Consider the following 17,720-nt stretch of genomic DNA (forward strand, 5'->3'; position numbering starts at 1 on the left):
ATGATTGGCTGCATGTAAGACTGCTGTGATCTATAGGGTTTTTACTGGCTGATTTCTAGAAATAGATCACCAGGCCTTTCTTCCTAGCCTGGCTCAATCTGGATACACCACTGAAACCCGTGCTCATCATCAACACTACAGAGTCCCTGCTTGGACAAAAGTCCCTGCTTGAATTTGGCCCTAGGTATGAGCTTCTGTGGCTAGTGCCTGGGTGGTGGGCTTAGAGTGGGTTGGGGACTCGAGGAGCTGCGGGCACAGCCCAAGTTACTCATTATTGCACCCCGTGTTGCCTGACGCAAAACACTCACATTCACAGTTAGTTTGCAACAGGCAATCCCTAAAGCAACCCATCCAATGCTACTGCTCTTGTATCAAATCAATATAGATCTATAAATAGGCCTTGCCTTTTGCTTCAAAAAGTGACAGGCACACAGACATGATTTCACAGACACGCTAAAATGCTGCTAGTTTTGTGTCATGGACACGGATTCTGTAGGCTTCCTGTGGATTGTGGGTTTTCAGCAAAGTTTGTACCACCGCTCCCATCAGCAGCATTATCTAAGGGCTTTACAACCTCACTGGGACCGTTTCTTTACCTTACCTGACTTTTGGCTCCATTGCTCTGGGTGAAATATTTACTTATTACAAACTGGTATCTGTTAAGGAAGGAAGGAAGGGAGGGAGGAGGGAAGAGGGAAGAAGGAGGGAGGGAAGGAAGAAAAGGCTGCAAAGGAAAGAGAAGGCAAGCAAAGCCACCCTTCCCTCCAGAGCAAACATCACTCTGGCTGTGCTTAGGGCAGGCCCCCGTCAATGATGTGGACATACCTCTCACACCCTCATTCCACTCCCACGAATACAGACCACATGTCTGCTTACCTGTGCCCATCCATTACACGTGCCAGCCTCTATTGTCCACTGATCCGATCACAAACTATATAAAACACAAAAACTAAAACTCCACCCAGCTTCTATTAAAAGCTGCCAGGGCCACGATGTACAAACTGAGAGACAGCACACAAAATCATAGCTAAATCTGGAGGAGGGTTAAAGTTCGTTGTGTCCAGCCCTCTGGCGGTTTACTCTATTGGCTCCTCTTAGCCCCGACCTCACACCTGTGTTTACAGAGGGGCCTTTTTCATTCTGAGCTGGTCATGACAACGTCAGTCTGTATGCTATCATTTTGGCTCCAGCACCTGTTTTAAGCCTTAGCAGTAAGTCTTAAGGCCAAAGCATGTGCCGTGTGAGACCAATACAAAAATGCCATGGATGTGTCTCTTGTGTTCTATAATCCCAGGGTTGCACTGTCCCTTACCTACTCCTTGGCACCAAGAGGTGGCCTTGAGTTTTTTGCCTAATTGTCAAATCCACTGCCCAGACTGAAGCCCCATCCTAGAGTGAGAGGTTCTAGCATAGACTCCAGGGGCTGGATCTGGTTTTGTGCACCCAGCCCTTGACTGGTTCTCACACCTGTGGACAGATGTCTCAGCTCCCAGGCTTGGCCACCAATGTCACCACTGACTGCACTCCAGCACTGAGCTGCTAGGGCAGAGTCAGCCCCTGCCACTGGGGCCGTTTCCCAGACTGCAACACCCCAAGTCTTGGCCTCCTCCTCCTCCTGCTGCCTGCTGTGGCTGCAAGGTCCCGGTATTTTTTGTGCCAATGTTGCTCACATTAGGACAGCTGCAATTTGCAGATGAGGAGACAGGAGGTCAGAGAGGTAAAATGCCTTGCCACGGACACCCAGCTAGTTGGAAGCATAGCTTGGATAGAACCTTCTCCATCTTTAGACCTTTAGACCTGGTGAGTTTTTTTCCACCAGACCAACTGGCTGCAAACTCTCACGTTTTGAGCCACGCGAGCAAGTGGGAGCCCAGTGCAGAGCACAGAGACAGCATAGAACCAGGCACCACCGCGTGGCCAGATCTCCACCCACCCCACCCTTGGCTCTACATGTGCCGCTGGCTGTCCCTGCTCGCCAGGGACGAAACATTTACCGTTCCACACCAACACTGTGCTGCACCCACAAACCGCACCGCCCCACCACTGCAGGTGGTAATTTGCATGAGGCAGCGCAGCCTGTCCCATGGGGTTTTGCCTATCTAAGTTTCTTTTCTGCACTCTGAGATGAGCAGCCTTTTTAAAAATAGAGAAAATCAAGACACTAGTAACTCCCTGCTTGAACTGGGCCTTAAGGTGTTTCAAAGCCTCCATGGCTATTTCTGGCCCCATTGTCGTCTGGGTCTGAGAGGAAGACCTGATGGCTGTTCTTTGCTTTAAAGGCAGAAACAGAACATTGTTTCTCCTGGCTTTGATTTAAAGGCCAAAACAGTTATAGGAAACTGTTCAGCAGATGTTTTATGAAACTCAGAAAAGATTGGGTCTTTTAGAAGGGTTATTTTTAGATGAATGCTTCCTACCATTGAGAGTTTGGTGATCACAAAAGGAACAGAAAGTGGGAGAGAGACAGGGTTGGAAAGAGCTTTAAACGTTTTGTTTTTCCTTTGGTTTTCAGGATGAATTAAGTAGGCCTGCAAGCCTTTGGAAGACAGGGAGGAGGGGTTCGTTTGAGGGTTTCCGTACTAAAAGGAGGGCTGGGTGGGTGAGGGGAAATCTTTTCATGATTCTCCACCTTCTCCTTCATGTTCCAGCAACAGGGAAGTGTTTTTTCTCCTCTCTCATTTTCTTACCTCCCTTTTTCTGAATTAACCTTTCTTCCTCTCTTCTCTCATCCCAGCCTTCCTTCCCTTCTGTCTCTCTTACCTGTTTCGCTTTATGTCATCATTGGACTCTCAGCTCAGGCATTTCCTTTCTCAAGAAGCTTCCCTTGACATCTCCAGATTTGCCTTCTAGTCGATTCTGACTCACGGTGACCCTGTAGAATACCATGTGCATATTCCAAACTCTGCATTTGTGCTTTGTTTTATAATCTGTTTTTATACCTTCCACCTCCTGTCTGTCTGTGGTGGCTTGGCTTTTGCTGTGATGCTGAAAGCTATGCCACTCATTTCAAATACCAACAGGATCACCCACGGTAGATGGGTTTCAGCAGAGCTTCCAGACTGAAACAGACTAGGAAGAAAGTTCGGGCAATTTACTTCCAAAAATTTCCAAGGAAAACCCAATGGATCACAACAGAACATGGTCCTACTTGGTTACTTTGAACATGTTATCAGAAGGGATCGATTGCTGGGCAAGGACATCTTGTTTGATGAAGTAGAGGACCAGCCAGGGCAAGGGAGACCTTCAGTGAAATGAATTGTCATAGCAGCCATGACAATGGACTCAAATGTGCCAGTGATCATGAGGATGACACAGGACCAGACAGTGTTTCATTTTCTTGTACCTAGGGTCACCATGAGTCAGGGTCAACTTGATGGCAGCTATCTACCTACCTATCTATCTTATGTATTTGACTCCTTCCTTCTGCTGTAAGCTCTATGAAACTGGGGACCAGCTTTCGATTATCTTTCTTCTCTTATCACCTAGCACTGTTTAGCACAGAATAAACGTTTATATTGAGTGGATGAGTAGATGGAAGAATAAATGAAGACATGAGTGAGTTGAGTTTGAGCCCTTTGAAAACATTTTACAATTGACCCTTTTTATCTCTGCTGTTCAAATAAACCAAAATCTGTTACTATTATAACAATAATAAAAAAAAATTACTGTAAAGTGATTATTACCGTTTCCAGGAAATTGAGACTCTGTGACAATAGGAAAAAGCTAGCATGAAAGCATTCAGATTTGGATATCTATCTTTTAATTCCAAATCCATTGTTTTCTCCACCCTACCAGGGGGAATAATTTTCTTGGGGGAAGAGCTTCAAGAAAACATGGGGTGCTTGGGCCCTGGTAGGATCAAACCAGGGGAAAGGACAGAGAAAAGGGAGGCGGCGGAAACTCAAAGCAAATCTCCTCCCTTACAGCTACTCCTGGGGCCACAGAGCTGGAACAAAAGGATAACTGCGGCGTCATCTGGGGATGAAGACCAACAGATGACCTTCCATGTTCTCACCTGTCCTGAGGCCTCTCTGGCTGGTGTCTTATGGCTAGGTGAACACAGTGAAGGCGAATAACCTTCAACTTTCTGGAAAGTCCTGGAACTCAGCCCAGGAAGAATGAGACTGTTGCTTTATTTGATCTTTCATTCACCGTGATCTCCCTGGTTTCTCGAGTCCTCCTTGAGCACTTGGTAAGAACAAGTCCTTTGGCCACACCCAATTTTAATGGGCAAGAAAGTGGGATCCTACTGCGTGCCCTGATTGGGGAGGAACAGGAATGCTCCTGGGAACAGGTGAACAACTTTGATGTGCTTCATGTTAGGCTAGGTATTGTGGAACTAACAAAATGAACATGAGTTCTGCTCCTGCCCTTGAGAAGTTTTCATGTAGTTGGGGAACTAGGACTTACCACACATCAAATTATTAAAGAATATTATGAGTTGGTATAAGGTAATGCATCCAGCCAAGCTGCAGAGGAACAAATGGCAGGGTTTTAGATTTAGTTTTTGCAAGCACTGAGGCGGCAGATGAGGAGAATCTTTCGTGGAAAAAATGCCCAGGATACTGTGATGTTCAAACACAATGAGCAATTACAGAATTTTTGGAGGGGAAAGCATCCTCAGAGGTGATCAGATTTCACTTCCCTTATCTAACTCTCCTTTCCCTCATTTAACCCTTTTCACAAGCCTCCGCTAAGAAACTTAGATCATCTTGTTACTCGTTTCTTTGATAAACTACAAGTTCTTTAAGAACAGAATCTTATTTTATCTTTCATTTTCAGTTCTTATCAAATATCTGGAACAGAGAAGGGCTTATTACATGTTGTTTGGATAAGTTAATCCTTCTAAGTCCATTTTTAACAGATTTAATAGAAGAAAAGTCTACCCAGAGTTTGAAAACCACTCACAGAGAGGACCAGACATCATCAACGGAGCTCTCATGGGCCTCTTTCCTCAGTGAAGGTTCTCAGCACTTCTGTTCTTTCACTTACAGACCCACCTGCTCTTACTCAGTCCCACAGCATACCTCTGTCCCTTGGACATCTCCTTACCTACACTTTTTTGCCTGGCCATCCTAGGTAGGAAATATTCCAGTCTTTTACTATAGCAATTGCTTACAACAAATATACTTCCCCTGCTCGAGGTCATAGAGTCCCTGGGTGCTGCAGATGGCTAGTAACCAAAACGTTGGCTGTTCAAGTCCACCCAGAGGTGCCTCGGGCGAAAGGCTTGGCAGTCTACATCTAAAAATTCATCCACTGAAAACTCTCTGGATTATAGTTCTACTCTGACACACATGGAGTTGCCATGAGTTGAAATCTACTCGATGGCAATTGGTTTTGGTTTTAATGTTGGGAGAACTTTTTAGGGATCATCTAGCCCATCAACTTGGTTTCCTTTGCAGCAACTGAGGCTTGGAGAGCTTAAGAGACCTCCCAAAGCTTCACAGAATTCATGGGGAGATCTGGACTAGAATACGTATCTTTGGACTCGTATTTCACTGCTGTTTATACTCCGGATTTATAGATGCATATTTATGTTTGGAAGGAATCCTAGTGGTGCAGTGGTTAAGTGCTTGGCTGCTAACCGAAAGGTCAGCAGTTCAAACCCTCCAGTTGCTCCATAGGAGAAAGATGTGGCAGTCTGCTTCCATAAAGATTATATAGCCTTGGAAACCCTATGGGCAGTTCTACTCTGTCCTGTAGGGTCACTATGAGTCAGAATCAACTCAAAGAAAATGGTTTATTTATGTTTGGACTTGTTGATAAGCTTTGTATTGATTGACACAAAAGACCTTTGTATTTCCCTTTATATCAAGACCATGTTTAAAGCAAAAGTCAAACAACTAGAGAACAAAATAATGTGGTTTACATGTAAGGAAAAGAACAGTCTTACACCCAACGGAAACATGAGATCTCATTGAAACCTCAGCTCATCGTGAAAGCTCCATCTGCATGACTGACAGTAGTGCTGCACAGGGTGGACCATGGAATTCTGGATGAAGAGAACTATCTCTTCAGGGCAGCATGAATGGCAGGCTCTGATTTGCACGAGAGGCTGCTGTGGTTTTGAGGAAAACAGATGGGACTTGAAACCAGATCTGGGCTCAAATCCCAGCTGTACCAGATTTCTGACCTCCAGTTTTGTTCTCTGTCAAATAGATAAACAATCCTGCCCCACCTAATTGGTGTGGTTGTCTCACAGATCAAATGGGACAGTGAGAGTGAAGGTACTGGGTAAACTCTACACAAACATTAGGTGTTGCTAGACCCCGCTTCATGGGAGGTGGCATCCTGAGCTTGAGGTAGGGATGAGAGGAAAGTGGAGTTACCCAAGGTCTTTGACTATGGCCACCATGTTCTCTAGTTCACTCATCATTTAGGATTTTGATAGGAAAAAGGCTGAAAAGAAGAGAAAGTTGGCGGGGGGAGGAAGGGAAGACACAGTGAAGGTCAGTTGAGAACTAAGGAGAGTGGGAAGGAAAAGCAACTCCCCCTAAGAAATGTGGGGTAAAGTTAAATTAAAAGACAAACAAAAACCACGATATTGCCTATCACTTCTCTTCTCTGAGAGCACTAAAACCCAAAAACCAATCCCGTTGCCATTGAGTCGATTTGGACTTATAGTGACCATATAGGACAGTTTCCGGGGAGTGCCTGATGGATTCGAACTGCCCACCTTTCGGTTAGCTGAAAAGCACTGGTCCTCTAAAAATAAGCCAAGAGCAGAAAGGCAAGATAGCACCATGGACAAGAATATGAGCTCAAGAGTTAAACTCACTTAGATTTGAATTCAGGCTGCCATTTGCTTATGTGTGACTGTGGGCAAATTATTTAACCTCTTGTAGCCTTATTTATTTATTTATTTTTCCTCTCAGCAAAATAGAAATAATAATATCACCTCCCCAAGTGTTGTTGTGATGATTAAATGAGATAATACATATCAAATATCTAGCCCAGTGCCTGACAACTAGTAGATGTCTGATAAAGGTTAGCTGTTATTAACAATGCAGCTAGTAGCAGGGGAAAGGGTTCTTGAAATTTAGCTGGGACATTGTATACCTATGCTCGTCTGTATAAATGAACCCAGGGATCCTTGTGCACTTTCCCTTTCCTCTTCTCTCTCTTAAACTTGGGCCTCTTTTTTTTTTATTATTAACTTTTATTGAGCTTCAAGTGAACGTTTACAAATTAAGTCAAACTGTCACATATAAGTTTATATACACCTTACTCTGTACTCCCACTTGCTCTCCCCCTAATGAGTCAGCCCTTCCAGTCTCTCCTTTCGTGACAATTTTGCCAGCTTCCAACTCTCTCTATCCTCCCATTCCCCCTCCAGACCGGAGATGCCAGCACAGTCTCAAGTGTCCACCTGATACAAATAGCTCACTCTTCGTCAGCATCTCTCTCCTACCCACTGTCCAGTCCCTTTCATGTCTGATGAGTTGTCTTCGGGAATGGTTCCTGTCCTGGGCCAACAAAAGGTTTGGGGACCATGACCGCCGGGATTCCTCTAGTCTCAGTCAGACCATTAAGTCTGGTCTTTTTGTGAGAATTTCGGGTCTGCATCCCACTGATCTCCTGCTCCCTCAGGGGTTCTCTGTTGTGCTCCCTGTCAGGGCAGTCATCGATTGTGGCCGGGCACCATCTAGTTCTTCTGGTCTCAGGATGATGTAAGTCTCTGGTTCATGTGGCCCTTTCTGTCTCTTGGGCTCATAGTTATCGTGTCACCTTGGTGTTCTTCATTCTCCTTTGATGCAGGTGGGTTGAGACCAATTGATGCATCTTAGATGGCCGCTTGTTAGCATTTAAGACCCCAGACGTTGGGCCTCTTTTGAATCGATCTTAATTAACTAAACACTTCATTGAGTATGTCTTTAAGCTCCAATCACAATTTAAGGCAAAGGAGGCAATGAATTTGCCCATAAGGAGCTCAGTCAATTAGGACCAATTTAAGAGCTTCACAAATTGGTATAATTTCCTTTATTTCTGATGGCCTTGTTGTTGTCGTTAGGTGCTGTTGATTCCAATTCATAGCAACCTCCTGTGCTCCAGAGGGTTCCTAGGCTGTAATCTTTACTGGACCAGATTGACAGATCTTTTTGCCATGGAGCGGCTGGGTGGGTTCGAACAGCCAAATTTTCAGTTAGCAGCCTAGTGTTTAACTGTTGTGCTACCAGGGATTTTTTCAGTTGTCCCCACGAAATGGGAAAGCAGCAATATGCAATACTCCCAAGGTCCTATCAGTGCTGTGTCAGCTGCACCGACTCCCTGACACTAGATGAAGTTCCAGTACAGCCTTGTATGGAGATGGAGCTCTCTGCCACAAAGCTTGCAATACATTGTTACAACTGATATCATAGTTAGCTAATACAAGACTCTATTTCCTGTTTTTTTGAATCGTGTTGCTGCAACCTAACATAAATAAACCCTGAAGTAGCCCTTAGACCAGGAAACATTTTTAGGGCCTACATCCTGTCCTGGCAGAGAGGTGGGACCAGATGAGCTAATGGGTCTTTCCATTGCTAACTGCTATGACAGCTGCCATGTTAATGATGTCAGTAGCATCAAAACATCAAGCTGCCTAGGGAGGGAAAGGTCGGAAAGCCTAATTAGCTTAGCTGACTTTTAATTTCCATCAGCACAGGAAAATGAAATACTGAGGTAGCCATGTTTATTTTGTTAGTGTGAAAATTAAAATTGCCATAGGGAAATTTGAACCCCTCAGGTCAGTCTGTGCAGCAGACTCATGACCAGAGAAGATAGGCAATAAAAAAGAAAACAAAACAGAATAACAGTAATTTAAAAGTAAACCTTTTGAATTATGTTTTAGATATGGAAGGAAATCATCTTATCCAATACCCCCACTTTGTTGGTGGCAGGGCTTCAATGTGAAACAGGGGATTTGTATGGCAATGAGTTTCCATTGAGTCTTTGTAAAAGAGAAGGTTGGACGCCAGAGTATTGGAAGACAATATGAGATCAAGAGATGCTGGACAGCAGAGTGTTGGAAAGCAATGCGAGATCCGATCTTCTAGATCTGCGTAGGGCAGGGTTACACGGGCTTCAAGTCTCTCCCACTCTAGCAAAGGTCTCCCTGAGCCTTAGCTACCAGACCAAGGGATAGAATTCCCTCAGTCAAAAACTGCTTTTCATGACATTCACTGGTAATGTGGTTGGGAAAAAGACCATAAAGCAAGGAGGCCAAGGACTAGAGTCTTGTCCCATCTCTACAAATGGCTTTCAGATCTGCCCAAGGCCCATTCACCTCCTACCAGGCCAGTAAGAACACAAATCCGTTTATTGCGAGGACAAGTAAGTTAAATGGTGTGCGGGCATGTGGAACTTAGGCAGGAATCTCCACATACACAGAATACTTCACCTCCCTCCTTGTCAGCCCAGGGCCTTGCCTCCAGTCAAGGCTTTTGCTTGCCTGGCTGTACAAGTTATTGGCTGCCTTCTTATACTGCCTTTTGGCTGCAGGATGACTGCAAAGGACAGGCTTGGCACTGAGGAAGAGTATCTAGCCCATGGATGTGGGTGGCAAGTAGCGGGGCCAGAAGGATATTACTCCCCTTAGCTTCTCTTCTCTGTTCCCAAACCCCTCCATGGGGCCGTTTTCCTACCACCTTTCCAATGTGGGGGGAGTGCATAGGCAATGCATAGAGTCAGCCCCTTTCATAAGCCTGACCACAAGGTGCCCTGCTGTGTGGTCACCCTTTCCTAGTCTTTCTGGCCTGGTGGGAGGAGAATGGGTCTTGGGCAAATTTGAAAGCCATGTCTATAAAATTGATGCTGCAAGTCAATGAGAAGCCTGAACTTCAGCTTTCCAGGCAGGGTTTGCTGAAGAACAAAGATGTGATTCATGCTAACTCATTGACTGCCGTATTTGTAATTTCCACCCTTAATATTATAAATGCAGGCAACCAGGAATGCAGGCTTCCCAGATGAGGATTTGCACAAATCATTTTTGTTTTCCATTTTCTGTATATTTCCTGTCCACCCCCACCCAACCCAACGCACCCAGTGGAAACGCCATCACTGAGGGGAGAGGAACTGGAGAGGCCTTTGTTTAGCAGAGGAGAGCCATGCCTGTGGGGGGCAGGGGCCACCATCCACTGTCCTCTCAGAGTCTAACGCAATAGGATGAGCCGATGCCTGGGGTCTGCTAACCCATGTCTAAAATCCAGGTCTTTGAGATAGGGAGGGTGAGGCTGGCCCTACAGGTCTCTGGGAGGACGCTCCCCACTCTCCACTCCCCTGGAGTGTTGTCAAGGTGTGCTGTGACTGTGTGGGGGGCTGGCTGCAGAGTGGTCGGTAAAGTCAGTGGCTTCTCTGGAAGATCTTCTCGCGGACACTTGATTTCACCACGAGAAGCCTAGGAGCTGTTTACTTAAAAATCATGGAGAGCAATTTAAACAATGTTTGGCACATTTACGTGCACGCCAAAAATGCAGAAATCTTCCCTGCTATTCCCCACAACTCCTGGCTCACATAGGCTGAAAACAACCCTGGCAGGGCTTCCTATCCTTTAGGATCTGAATTTCTCATCTTTTTGGGACTCTAAATAAGGGAGCAAAATCTAATGGGCTATAGGGTCCCATTCAAGAGTGAGAAGATTGAGGCATGGCTCTTTACTAAACGATTCGCCTAGGGTTACTGTTTCTCTTGATTCTGTAGTCTTTCCAAAGGGCCTCATTGTGCCCTTATAAGCCATATCAGAAAAAAAAAAAGTCAAATTTTCACTTTGAGAATTTTCTTGGTCTGAATTATCTCATCACTAACATAGCAAATGTCATAGGGGAAATGGACCAGCACCTTCCAATCCGACCTTTAGAAATCAAGTATATATGTATTTGTGTGATAATGAAAAATCCAACAGAGCATCGTGTTATAAAATGTGAAAGTCTACACCTCCATCCATTCGTCACTCACAGTCCTATGAGGTAACCACTTAGACCATTTCTATCTTTAGTGTTTTGATAGCTGATTCCATATTTTAAATGATGTACTTCAACCTCTACTTCTAAACTTAACAACTATCAATAAGACACAAAATACTTAGCCTAATCAAGGGTAGGGACATATGGTTTTATTTTATGCAGAGTAGTCAGGCAAGGCCTCACTGGTAAGTTGACATGTATGAAGTGAAGGAGGGAAGGGCAAAGCCCCTGAGTTGGGGGGGCGGGCGGCGTTTCTGCTCTCTGATCCTTTTCTACAGTAACCCAAAAAAGCATTTCAGAGATTCTTAACTATATCCAAAATTTTAAGATATTCATATTTTGTTTCATTTGAGGTTATCACTGGATTCATTTGTAACTGACCTTCTAGGCTCTAACGGCCAAGTATCAAGTGAGGTGCTGGAGATAAAAAGATAAATAAGACAAGTCCTCACCCTGACTGTAAATACCAGCCCATGTATAAGGCCACAAATACTTACTATATTTCTGCAGAATGTAATTACGAGAGTGAATGACCCCATAGTGCTGCTGGTGGTGGCTCTGGGGAAGGGCCAGACCAGGCAAGGAAGATTCAGAGAGGAGAGGAGAGGAGATGAAGATTGAATAAGATTTTGCTACAGGAGAATAGTGGGGAGGGGGCTTCCATGCTATAATAACCACACAAATCACCCAACTAGAAAGAGAAAATTCCAGCCAAGAGTTTACAATCAACTCAACCTAGTTCCTGGAGGCAGAGAGTATCCCAAGCACATTAATTTTTCGAGTGAGAGAGAGAGTCTAAGAAGGGAAGCGTTTATAAGGCAGTGGGACCAGAGGGCTCTCAGCAAATGGCCCCTAAGGCATGGCTTTCCTCTGAACTGTAGACTGCAGATAGGCCAAATGCCCGTGGCCTTGGGTTGGATGGAGGAGGTATATGAAACAGCAACCCAGAAGTGGATTAAGAACCAGAAGGATGAGGCCTAACACTAGTAGGTTAGCTTTGTTCAAATTATTTTCCTATAGCTGAAAGTACTTGGAACCCTGGTGGCGCAGTGGTTAAGCGCTTGGCTGCTAACAGAAAGGTCAGCACTTTGAATCCTCCTAGAGGAAAAGACGTGGCAGTCTGCTTCCCTAAAGATTTACAGCCTTGGAAACCTTGTGGGGCAGTTCCTCTCCGTTCTGCAGGGTCGCTGTGTGTCAGAGTTGACTCTATGTCAACAGGTTTGTTTTGATAAGTCTACCTGAGTTTGAAACAATTATATAACATTTCTAAGTGCTTGAGTATTCTTCCTGTGTTGTGCACAAGTTGTCCTAGTTTGACTCTTTGAAGTAAGACACTTCCTCATCTACATTACAGCCCTTTACATACTGAAAAACGACAGAAGAGATCATCATCACAGTAGGTCCACAGAAGCTTAGATGGAACCTGGGCTTTCGTCTGGTCCAGTGCAAGAAGGTCCCTGCAGCTTCCTTGCTAGTTAGTCCTACAGCTTGATTTGCACTTATTCAGCACCTTTCTAGGCACTCATTTCCATTTTGAATGACTCTAAGTGTTCAAAAATCTCTTTGCCAATTTTGACCTGCGCTCGGTTGCTAACCGAAAGGTCAGTGGTTCAAACTCACCAGCCCCTCCTCTGGAGAAAGATTTCAGCAGTCTGCTTGCATAAAGATTTACAGCCTTGGAAACCCTATGGGGGCAGTTGTATTCTGTTCTATAGGGTCGCTGTTAGTTGGAATTGGCTCGAAGGCAACAAAAAGGTTTATCTACTGATCCTAGTTCTGGCCACTTGACTACTACCAGGGAATTTTGGTTCCAAAAATGAAATATTATAACATATTTGGCCAGTAGGGCCCTACTGCTGCATTGAGACAAGCCAGGAGTCCTCTGAGCTATCATAAACAAAATCTCCAGCCCCTTTCATATGCAAAGCACTTTACTTTCAAAGCATTTCTCTATTATCTCATTTTGTTTTTCAACAGCTCAGCGAGAAGAGGCTTTCTCATTAGGAGCGTAGGCAACGGTGGGGAATGGTGTATAGTTCAGTGAATATCATTGCTGTGTTTGGGAACACTGACAAGGACCAGAGAGGAATAATCAAGAAGGGAATGTCTCAGAAGATGCTCAGGAATCTGATGTCATCATTCCTTGGAATCCTGCTGCTAGTATGTGGGAGTATCAGCACCTCCTGAGATAATATAACGTGCCAGGGCTCTTTCTTGTCCCCTCCTATTTCACACCAGTATAACAAGTCTCTGGGCTCAATGGAATTCATGATAAAAGCAAAACATCAGAAGCTCTTCATATCTTCTCTGTGGATATGCAACAGAAGATTCTTTGGTGAGAGATGTTGGCTCTTTTGAAGATACTTAAATTGGCAGACTCCAGTGATATGCAAAGATAAAATTCAAACCTGTATTTAATCTCCTGGTCTTTACTAGCCTCAGGCCAGTTGAGCAAATAACTTGCATGGATCCTTCCTTTCAGGCAATGGGCATGAAACATACCTCTCAAGAACCCACTCAGGCAGGCTTACATGTGGGAGTTTCAGGAAACCCTGTGAATCTTCCTATGAACTGCCGTATCAGGTCTCGGGAGTTCTTTTACATTCCAAAGCATGGGCATATTGGGTGCCCATCTGTTTTCAGGGGCTGTAGTGGAAAAACATGGTCTCTTCCTAGTCTCTCTTTGATGTGGAACACACAACCCCTACTGGTCCCTTTTACAGAGGAAGAGATTAGCTTCTCTGTTTCTGGTCCAAAGAAAATGAATGTGTCTTTTACTTTTCCTCATAGTCTCTCTCTGGCTGGAGGCTGCAAGGAGTCAGAGACTTATTGGAAGCTCCAGCTGTCAATGTTTGGTATAAGGGGTGTGGAGCTTATACGAGCCGGTGGCAGGAGCATGCGTACCTGCTGTATCCCTGGGGCTCATCAGAAACCGTCTCATTTCTCAGTCTCTGAGCTTGCAAAAGCAGTGGAAGAAGAAGCCAAGGACCTGTCTTCTGATGAGCAGATAAAAGGCAACACATTTCATTGTTTCAGAGGAAAGGAAATGGAAAAAAATCAAAGGAAAACAAATCAAAGGATGAAGGGGAAGGGGAAACCCCTCGCCTGTGGAGCTTTCGTAGTAGGCTGAGTGGAATAGTGAAGAAACTATGGATGATCTAAGTTTATGTATCATAAGTCCTCTCCCTGGACCTTCTAGAAATCTTTTATGTAATTCTTTAGTTCATAGATGAGAAAACCAGCGCCGAGAGACCTTGCTCCAAACACAAAACTAGTTAGTAGAACTAGGAATTGAACCCTCATCTCATGATTCTTCTCATTACTGGAAGAGTCAGTATAAAATGAAGGCTTGGTCCTATGCTACATTTCTACACTTTTTAGGAACACATGTGAGAATACCAGGCAGCTATTAAAAAAATCCTGTAGATGGCAACTCTTTAATGGCATTGAAGTAGGTTAAGTTTTATAACTAAGAAATAATATGTTAAAATACCATATGTGAAATGATCTACTTTATTTTTTATAAAATAAAAAAAAAAAATGCCTATCAGCATAGAAAAGATCGGACAAGAACCATCAATTGAAATGTTATTCTGGCTACCTCTGGGTGGGGGACTATAGATGAATTTAATTTTCTTGTTTTGACTGTTTCTGTATTTCCTGAATTTTAAACAATAAACCCTTATTACTTTTGGAATAAAAGAGAATAATAATTTTTTGGAAAAAAAAAAACAGAGTTAGAAGGCAGAGTTGCTCTTGGATTCAAGATTAAAGTCCTTGAATTTCAATCTTGGAAAGTGATTTTAGAGGAAGAGCATAATTTCAATATAAATCCTTCCCCCTAAAATTCCTGAATTTTTATCACCTTTGGAGCTGGCTTGCATGATCTGAACAAGTACCAGTCCTTCTGTACCTCTGCCAGCCGGAGGTTTTAGCCCTACTCTGAGCAAGGAGCAGCTGTGTCTTTTTAACTCTTATTTTTTTGTTGTTGCTGTTTCTTGTGATCCTATGTAGAAGTACTTCTTATCCAAACACTCAGAGTTACTAAATGCCATTTTCCAATGCCACCAAAACAAGATTTAAAAAACGTTGGACTGTATCATACTGTGCTGTGATGCAAGTTTCAAGAAAAAAAAAAATAGGAGTTCAATTTCATTAGATAAGGAGCCAGATTCTGTCAGGTCACGAGCCTCTCCCTGGAAGAAAGATCAGCATTTTGGCAATTCTAGATGTTTGCTGGTTGTGTAAGGGTTGAGTTCAAGCTTATGTGATTTCCTCAGCTGGCTTTTTCAAACATCTGGTTTGTATACTTGCTAGGAAACCCTGGTGGCGTAGTGGTTAAGTGCTACGGCTGATAACCAAAGGGTCTGCAGTTTGAAATCTGCCAGGTGCTCCTTGGAAACTCTGTGGGGCAGTTCTACTCTGTCCTACGGGGTTGCTGTGTGTCAGAATCGACTCAATGGCAATGGGTGATGGTATCAGCCGCATATTGAGCACCTGGGGTCTATGTTTGGAGCTACAAAAACTAGCACTAAAGAAGCAAAATTCAGATTAACTGATCTGCTGATGAGTAAGTAATTCTCCCGTCTTCACACCAGATGCCCCAGTAGACCAGGGAGAGAAAAGAACAATGTACCGCAAAATATGAGGGTGAGTTTTGTTGTTTCAAAATGTGCCTTGGACCAGAAGTCCAGTAACAAAAGTCAGCTGCAGCCACGAACGTGATGAGAGATTTATAGGAAGTCATACTCATCAGTTTTTAATGTACTCGCTATTTGGGTGCTGATGAGTGATTGGGATTGGATTGGTTTGTTTTTGTGCCTTTTTGGAATACTATTTCAACCAAATGCCTGGCTTACTACTAACATCTTTATTCTGGATACTGCCCTCTGTTCCTCAACATAACCCAGGACCATCCCTAAACTTAGGGACTCGGGAGAAAAGCTAAGAAGATCCAGATGTCTCAGACAGTTGTAAATCTACTTTTGACCTGAATTCTACATACGCAAGAAGACTTTCTCTGACCGCACCTCTCTCCATCCTCCGACAGCTAGATTATGTCTTCCCATTATATGTTTCATTAGTGTACTACCTATCCTTTTATAGCAAAAATGATATTGTAATTATTTGGCTAATATTTGTATGCTTTGTTTATTGTAAAATCATGGAGGGCAGGGAACGGATTAAGCTTGTTTACCATTGTTCTTGAAACACTTAGCAGTGTGCCTGAAACGTAAAGTATGGATGGGTGAATAAATAGGTGGATAAATAGACAGACAAATGAATGGATGGACAGACGGATGGATGAATGGATAGACTGACGGGCACACAGGTAGACAGATGGATGAACAGAAGGATGGAAAGATGGATGGATGGACAAACGGACGGATTTCTGGATGGACAGGTGGACAGATGGATGGACGGATGGACGAATGGATGGGTGGACGGGTGGGTGGGTTTTGGCTGTATATTATCTAATTTATCTTAACTCTTGGCTCTTTGATATTCCATTCTTCTACCTTTACTCTTGCTGGTATCATTCAACATGATACCAAATTCTGGTACCCAACTCTGTCCCACAGCACACATCACACAACTGTTTCATCATGACCGTCCATCCAATCAACAGAAAAATAAAACGTGTCAGAAGAATGATTTATCTTTTATGTGGCACAAAGTGATGTGAAGAGCTAACCAGCAAAGGCAGGCTGTGTACACAGACAGAATGAGGCACCACTTCACACCATGTGCCTTTTTTTCTGGTATCTGGGTAATATAGCTTACATATGGTGTGTTTTCCTGTTACTGTTTTTCCTTACGGGTGATTAAAACAGAAGCAACTGATTTGTGACTTCTGGAATGGATCTCACCTTTTGGGTTTTATCTCCCTCCTACTTTGTTTTCCAAGAGTTTCAGGTCAGAAAAATGCTGAAATATGTCACTCATTGTTATCAGTGGCTATTGGCCACAGAAAACTCTTCACAGTGCACAGGTGTGTAGAAATGGAATACCAGTCCTGAAGCAGAATGGGACAAGTATAGAATGGGGAAAGAAACACTTTGGTTGCAAAATCCAGTGGCTTTAACCCCTGTAAGTATAAAAAACCAAACCCAGTGCCGTCAAGTTGATGCAACTCATAGCAACGCTATAGGACAGAGTAGAACTGCCCCACAGAGTTCCCAAGGAGCACCTGGCAGATTTCAAACTGCAGACCCTTTGGTTATCAGCCGTAGCACTTAACCACTACGCCACCAGGGTTTCCTAACAAGTATACAAACCAGATGTTTGAAAAAGCCAAGGCGTTTCCAAGGAGTGGGTGGTGGATTCCAACTGCTGACCTTTTGGTTAGCAGTCGAACACTTAACCACTGTGCCATCAGAGCTCCAGTAATGGTTTCTAAATCCCCCCAAAACCAAACCCTTTGCTGTCGAGTTGATTCCCACTCATAGCAATGCTATAGGACGGAGTAGAACTGCCCCATAGGGTTTCCAAGGCTGTAATCTTTATGGAAGCAGACTGCCACATCTTTCTCTCATGGAGTGTCTAGTGGGTTCGAACTGCTGATCTTTTGGTTAGCAGCTGAGCACTTAGGCATTGTGTCACTACAAACAGGCTAAACATCTAGCTTTGAAGGGATGTGGCTTGGAGAAGGACTGTTTATTAGTCCCTTATCCACGAAATTAATCTCTCTAATTTTATTTGCTTACCTGAAAGGGGATGAGATTGCAGAATCACTTAAAATGTTTCTAAGCTCGTGGCTTCTAGGGTTCATGGTCA

Source organism: Loxodonta africana, chromosome 15 (assembly GCF_030014295.1).
Source record: "Loxodonta africana isolate mLoxAfr1 chromosome 15, mLoxAfr1.hap2, whole genome shotgun sequence".
Lineage (NCBI taxonomy): Eukaryota > Metazoa > Chordata > Mammalia > Proboscidea > Elephantidae > Loxodonta > Loxodonta africana.